We start from the raw sequence: 6,732 nt of genomic DNA, 5'->3' as shown, positions 1-6,732 counted from the left end.
TCCGAGATCAGATTGAATATGGCGGACTGGCGGCCATTTTAATTGTAAAAAACCCGATATTGAGCATGTGCTCAACCATTTCTCGTCCATGCATTTACTGATGTTGTTCAAACTTCAGACAGATAATGAATGATGGCTTTACATATGCACATCATTTTTGTTCGACATCAGATCCAATATGGCTGACTGGTGGCCATTTTGTGACTTAACTGTGTCCCCAACGATTTCTCACATGTTGTCATTCCTTTCTCAGACATGCATGGTCTGGTTCTGTTCAAACTTGGCACAACCACAGTACATGACGGCATACACGTGCACCTCACTTTATTTTGTGATCTGATCAAATTTATCTGACTGATAGACTGATGGCCATTTCAGTTGTACCTAAATATTGGCTCGCCCTTTATCTCCATGCAGCAAAATTACGAAGAGAACGGGGCCTTTGACATTTTATGTCTTTTGTATTTGTTTTGTCACCATTCATCTCAGAAAAGCCCACAGAAAAACCAAATCAAAAGTCCTCCAAAATCCAAGTTGTGGAACTGTCAAATTAGCATAAATCCAAGATGACCACGACAACCGCAAAGCATAAATCCAGGATTTGTCATTACACAGTTTTGACCACATTTTCACTTCTAATCAAGCTATTTTCAATGTTTAAAGATGTTAAACCATGCTCTTTATTACATGGAATAGATTAGAAATACTAAGTCTTGACAGGTATCCTATCATTTTCCTAAATTAAAAATGACTGCCAAAATATAAAGTTTTGCCTGATTTTATAGAAATTAGTCAGTAAAACTTTAACCATCGGCTTCTATAATGGGTGGGGGGTTAACCTCTGATTTATAATATTGACCGATTCAAATTATAGTCAACATTTTAGAGATTAGGATTATCCGAAATTGATGTAAATGTTTCATTTTCATTGGCAAAAGTTCGATGTAGCTGCCCAACAAATCTTGTTTAACCTCTTTTGGCTGCAGTTTAAGTATTTTATATTACGTTATAAATAATGTGTGTATATATATATATATATATATATATATATATATATATATATATATATATATATATATATATATATATATGTTTCTTTTAATTTCAGAGAGCAATGATGGATGATCCCCAGTGTGCACTTGTGTCGTGAACCAATATCACCAGGGCAAGCAAGTTCCACACTTTCCCAAAAAGGATGTGATTAAATCAAGAAAGTGAGTGAGGCCAGATGTGTAGCAATCAGAACAGTGCCTGGGCAACAGGTTCATCAGGGCTGTCGGAAAACACATAGCAACCCAACATGTGGAGAAGCACACAACCACAAGAGAGCTCTTGATTCTTCAGCCCCAAGCAAGCCAAGCCAGAGTTTGAGATCTACAGATCACCATTTGATTATGGCAAACACTGTCTGTTCTGTGGTACAACAAACAAATGTGATGGGAAAAGAATGAATTTAAGTTTGTTCCAGTTAGAACATATGACTTCCAGAAGAAAGTAAGAGATGCATGTGCAAACAGGAATGATGACTGGGCCAACAGAGTGAAAGCCAGAACAGACTGTATCCATGACCTTCATGGTGCTGACGCTGTCTATCACCAAGCTGGCAATGGTAGGTTGTAGATTAAAAGTTCCCGACGAGCAGAACTTAATCACTGAAACACAAGCGCATGTGCGAAAGGCCTCATTTAACTTTCATATATCATTTCGAAAGTTCCATATTACAATGAAAGAATATCACAAGTTGAAGGAAATTATACTGAAGAAACAAATTGACATCGTAATTTGAGGCAAGATGACCACCACTCCCTCCCTCCTTACCATCACTCCCACACACACACACACACACTCCTGGAAGCTCCTCAATCCTCGTTAGATGTTTAATATCCTTAACGTACAAACCAGAGTGCTCTCTTGCTGTTGTGGCATGCAAATTCATATCCCCATAACAGTTGAGAGGTGGGATCCAACATGGGACAGCTGAGAATCCTGATAATCCAACATGGGACAGCTTTCTGGGAGTCCACACAATCTGATGATAATCAGGGATCACCACTGTTGATTATATCACCATGCATTCTGGCCTTGTTGGCTAAGATGTATGCAATGGTATGAACATGTGCTTTTGCCTTTGGCCTGAAGTGCACGTATATTCGTTTAAAAAGCTTTTTTGTTTGTTTAATACAATGTTTGCTTTTTTTAACCTTTTTTGTACACAAAGTCAAGGCTCTTGAAAGAGCTAAAATACAGAAAAATCTGAGGGTGCAAAACCAGAAAGGAGGTGGTAGAAGAAACACCAACTTGTGAAGGCCTTGGTTTCCTTGGCGTGAAGCTGAGCAAGGTGTGAGGCAGGGGTGTCAGCCCAGATGGGAGGGCAATACTCCATCATGCTGCAGATTAAGGCCTTGTCGGTGGATAGGAGTTCAGGTGTGCCAAGAAAGGACTTTGTATGATGGAGAATGTACAGTCAGCATATACCAACTTTCAATGCCAACTCTAAAATGTTGTTTGTCCAAGAAGGATCATGGCTTATAGATCATGGCTGGAGTTTGAATGACTGAACTTCTTCAAGAGGATTGTTAAGATAGTAGATGGGAGGGTTTTCCAGACAGTCTTTTCAGAGAGGGAAAGAGAGATAGAGAGATACAGTGAGAATGTGAGATTTCTCTGGATTGAAAGAGTGTTTGATCAGTTTGTGGTTCTATCAAGGTCTGAAGAGAGGGAAGAGGGTGCTGCCTACCGATCCAAAGGATGAGGGATGTGACGGCTGAAAGTGGAGTCATCAGCAAATAAATGAAGAGGATTTTCGAGGGAGTTGGAGAAATCGTTGACAAATATTAGGAATAGGACGAGGCCCAGAGCACTGCCTTGGGGCACTCCACCCTTGACAGGGAGAGGAGATGAAAGGCCAAATTGCGAGCCAAATGTTGGCTACAAGAGCAGAGGAAGTCAGTAAGCAATGTTTGGAGTTGCCCCTTGGATTCCATCAGCAAAGAGCTTGGATGAAAAAGCAGAATGTCAGACAATCAAAACCTCCATATGTAGTGTCTTCAGAAAGTATTCACATCCCTCGACTTTTTCACATTTTGTTGTGTTACAGACTGAATTTAAAATGGATTGATTGAGATGTTTTTTTGTCACGAATCTACACGTAATACCACATCGTATCAAAGTGGATTTTTCTTTCTAGAAATTTTTACAAATGAATGAAAAATGAAAAGCTGCAAAGTCTTGAGTCAATAAGTATTCAACCCCTTTGCAATGACACTTCAAATTGAGCTCAGGTGCATCCAATTTCCTTTAATCATCCTTGAGAAGTCTCTACAACTTGATTGGAATCCACCTGTGGCCAATTCAATTGATTGGACATGATTTAGAAAGAAATGCACCTTTCTATAGAAGTTTCCCACAGTTGACAGTGGATATCAAAGCAGAAACTCCACCATGAGATCCAAGGAAATGTCTGTTGAACTCCGAGATAGAATTATGAGGAGGAATAGATCTGGGGAAGGGTATAAAACTATTTCTAGAGTGTTTAAAGTTCCCAAAAGCATGGTGAGCTCCATCAACAGGAAATGGAAAGAATATGCAACTACCCAGACTCTTCATAGAGCTGGCCATCCAACCAAACTGAGCAACCGGGCAAGAAGGACCTTTGTCAGGGAGGTGACCAAGAACCCAATGATCACTCTGACAGAACTACAGAGTCCCTTAGCTGAGATGAGGGAACCTGCAAGCAGGACAACAATCTCTGCAGCACTTCACAAATCTAGGCTTGATGGGAGAGTGGCCAGGTGGAAGTCACTCCTTAGAAAAAGTCACATGACAGCATGCCTGGAGTTTACACAAAGGCATGTGAATGTCTGAGAGCATGAGAAAAAAGATTCTGTGGTCTGATGAGACGAAAATTGAACTGTTTGACCTGAATGCAAAGCTCTATGTCGAGCAGAAAATGAGTACAGCTCATCTCCCATCTCACACCATCCCCACCATGAAGTATGGTGGTGACAGCATCATGCTATGGGGATGCTTTTCAGTGGCAGGGGCTGGGAGAATTGTAAGGATAGAGGGAACAATGAATGGAGCCAAATACAGGCAAATCCTTGAGGAGAACCTGCTTCAGAGTGCAAAACATCTAAGACTGTGATGGAGATCTACGTTCCAATACGACAATGACCCCGAGCATACAGCCAAAGCAACACTGGAATGGCTTCAGAACAAGAAGGTGAAAGTCCTTGAGTGTTCCAGCCAAAGGCCAGACTTGAATCCCATTGAGAATCTGTGGAAAGATTTGAAGATTGCTGTTCACTGATGTTCCCCCATCCAACTTGACAGAGCTTTAGCACATCTGCAAGAAAGAATGGGAGAAAATCCCCAAATCCAGATGTGCAAAGCTGAAAGACATACCCAAGAAGATTCGAAGCTGCAATCGCTGCCAAAGGCGCTTCCACAAAGTGTTTGACTCAGTTGGTTGAATACTTATTGAAGCAAAACATTTCAGATTTTCATTTTTAATTAATTTGTAAAAATTTCTAAAAACATTTTTTCACTTTGTCATTTTGGGGTATTATGTTTCAATCAGTGCCAATTTTTTATATTTATTCCATTTTAAATTCAGGCTGTAACACAACAAAATGTGACAAAAGTCAAGGGGTGTGAATACTTTCTGAAGGCACTGTATGTCCAGAGGGATGGCCCTGATCTCATATCTGATTTTGAGGGCCTCCATCCATTGTTGTGGGAGTAGAAGCAGCATGTCCAAGATTGAGTGACTTGGTCTGAATGTGAATTGATGATCTGAGATGAGAGCGATGTCAAAAAGGAAGGATTTCATATCAACTGCAAGGATGTATTCTATGACCATGCTGATAATTAAAAGTAAGCCAATTGGTCTGTGGTTAAGGGGGTCAGTTTGACACCTTGTTTATGTAATGCAGTGGTGTTGGCTGACTTCCAAGCAGATGGAAGATGACCTATGGCAAATGATAGGGTGAAAAGGGCAAAAGAGAGGACGTGCAAAGATAGCAGAGAGGACGCGTAAAGGCAGCAGAGCAGGTTTTTAGGACACTTGATCTGATGCCATCCAGACCAGTTGCAGAATTATCTTTAATGTCCACCAGCAAATTGTTTATAAACAGCATGTAGAGAGAACGTGCAAAGGCGGCAGAGCAGGTTTTTAGGACACTTGAGCTGATGCCATTCAGACCAGTTGCAGAACGATCTTAATGTCCACCAGAAAATGCTTTATAAGCAGCATGTAACTATAAAGGATGACACACTTGTTGATGCAACGTTTTGCCGACAAAACACCAGCATGGCGGTTCATGTTTGGATCGGAAATCAGGCAGACAACACAGTTCTCACATGAGTCTGTTACATCTGAAGTATCCTGCCAAAGTCGTGCTAAAAGGTCATGCAACCCAAAACCACTGAATTGAAGAAAGAAAGAAATTCATGCTGTGATAAAGTTCTCACCACATTTTTGTTTTACACCTTGAGAATTATAAATATTTCATGAATGACAATGTCTGCTAAACAGCCTTACCATGAAGTTATCATGGAGTATGGTAGTACTCCATATAGAGGGATTATACAAGAAAAAAAATGACCTCCAATTCAAATGTGGACACAATGATATGCTCATAAACTCCTCAAGAGTGAAGTCATAAGCATTTAAAAGCCATAACTTTTATTCTCGAGGGTTTTCTGAACTACCAAGATTTTAAAAGATGCCAAAATATATTACTAAAGTACCACATCGGCAGATCGCTGAAACACCAATTTGAACTTCTTATTCTTCCTGGCTACAAATAATGTTAAACTGTAGCCCAACCTACCTCAATAACTGCTGAAGTTATGATGGTGATTCCAATGCGAGGAAGTTACTTTGCCTCTGTGCCATTGCATGCAACCCAAAATTTAAAAATTATATAAAACATTAATCATTTTATTACGTAAATGTTGACGTAAAAACATTAAATTGAACGTAAATGTAGACTAAACCAGGCCAGGATCATGGGAGTTGGGGGTGGGGAGAGATAAACAGTACCATTCCAAAAGCGATACACGACCAAACCAAACCATCGCCCAAATGAACTGAAACAAGTATTAAAACAATTTAATAACATAGGCTGATTTAATCCATTCTAAAATAACAAAATATATGAAACATTAAGCATTTTATTATTTTTAAAAACGGTAATTGCATCCAAATTTCCACATCGATCTATATCCATATATAATAATCCCGCACTATTATCCCGCAATAGTGTATGGTAATCCACATCGCGTGCTGAACCAAAAGTCAGTATTCGGGGGGGGGGGGGGTAGAATGTACCATAAGTCAAATTTAACAATATAGATGGATGCTATCCATCCCAAAATAACAAAATATATCAAACATTAAGCATTTAATTACTTTAAAAAATTGCAGAAACAAGTAAAAAAAAACACATGCAAAAAATGTAAAACTTCTTCTTCTTCTTCTTCTTCTTTTGGCTGCTCCCGTGAGGGGTCGCCACAGCGGATCATCCGTATGATCCGCATTGTGATTTGGCACGTTTTACGCCGGATGCCCTTCCTGACGCAACCCTGGTCGCCTCTTACGACACAGGGATATATGCAAAAAATGTAAAACAGAGGGATCAAAATGTCAAAGAAACAACCAAATAAGGTCAGACGAACACCACATTATGATGCCACAATACGACACCACAATCTTTTTATAGATTAGCA

The sequence above is a fragment of the Eptatretus burgeri genome, chromosome 6 (genome assembly GCF_056783735.1).
Source record: "Eptatretus burgeri isolate ZD-2024b chromosome 6, Ebu_testis_v1, whole genome shotgun sequence".
Lineage (NCBI taxonomy): Eukaryota > Metazoa > Chordata > Myxini > Myxiniformes > Myxinidae > Eptatretus > Eptatretus burgeri.
The sequence above is the reverse complement of the archived record's forward strand: the minus strand, read 5'-3'. Positions refer to the sequence as shown.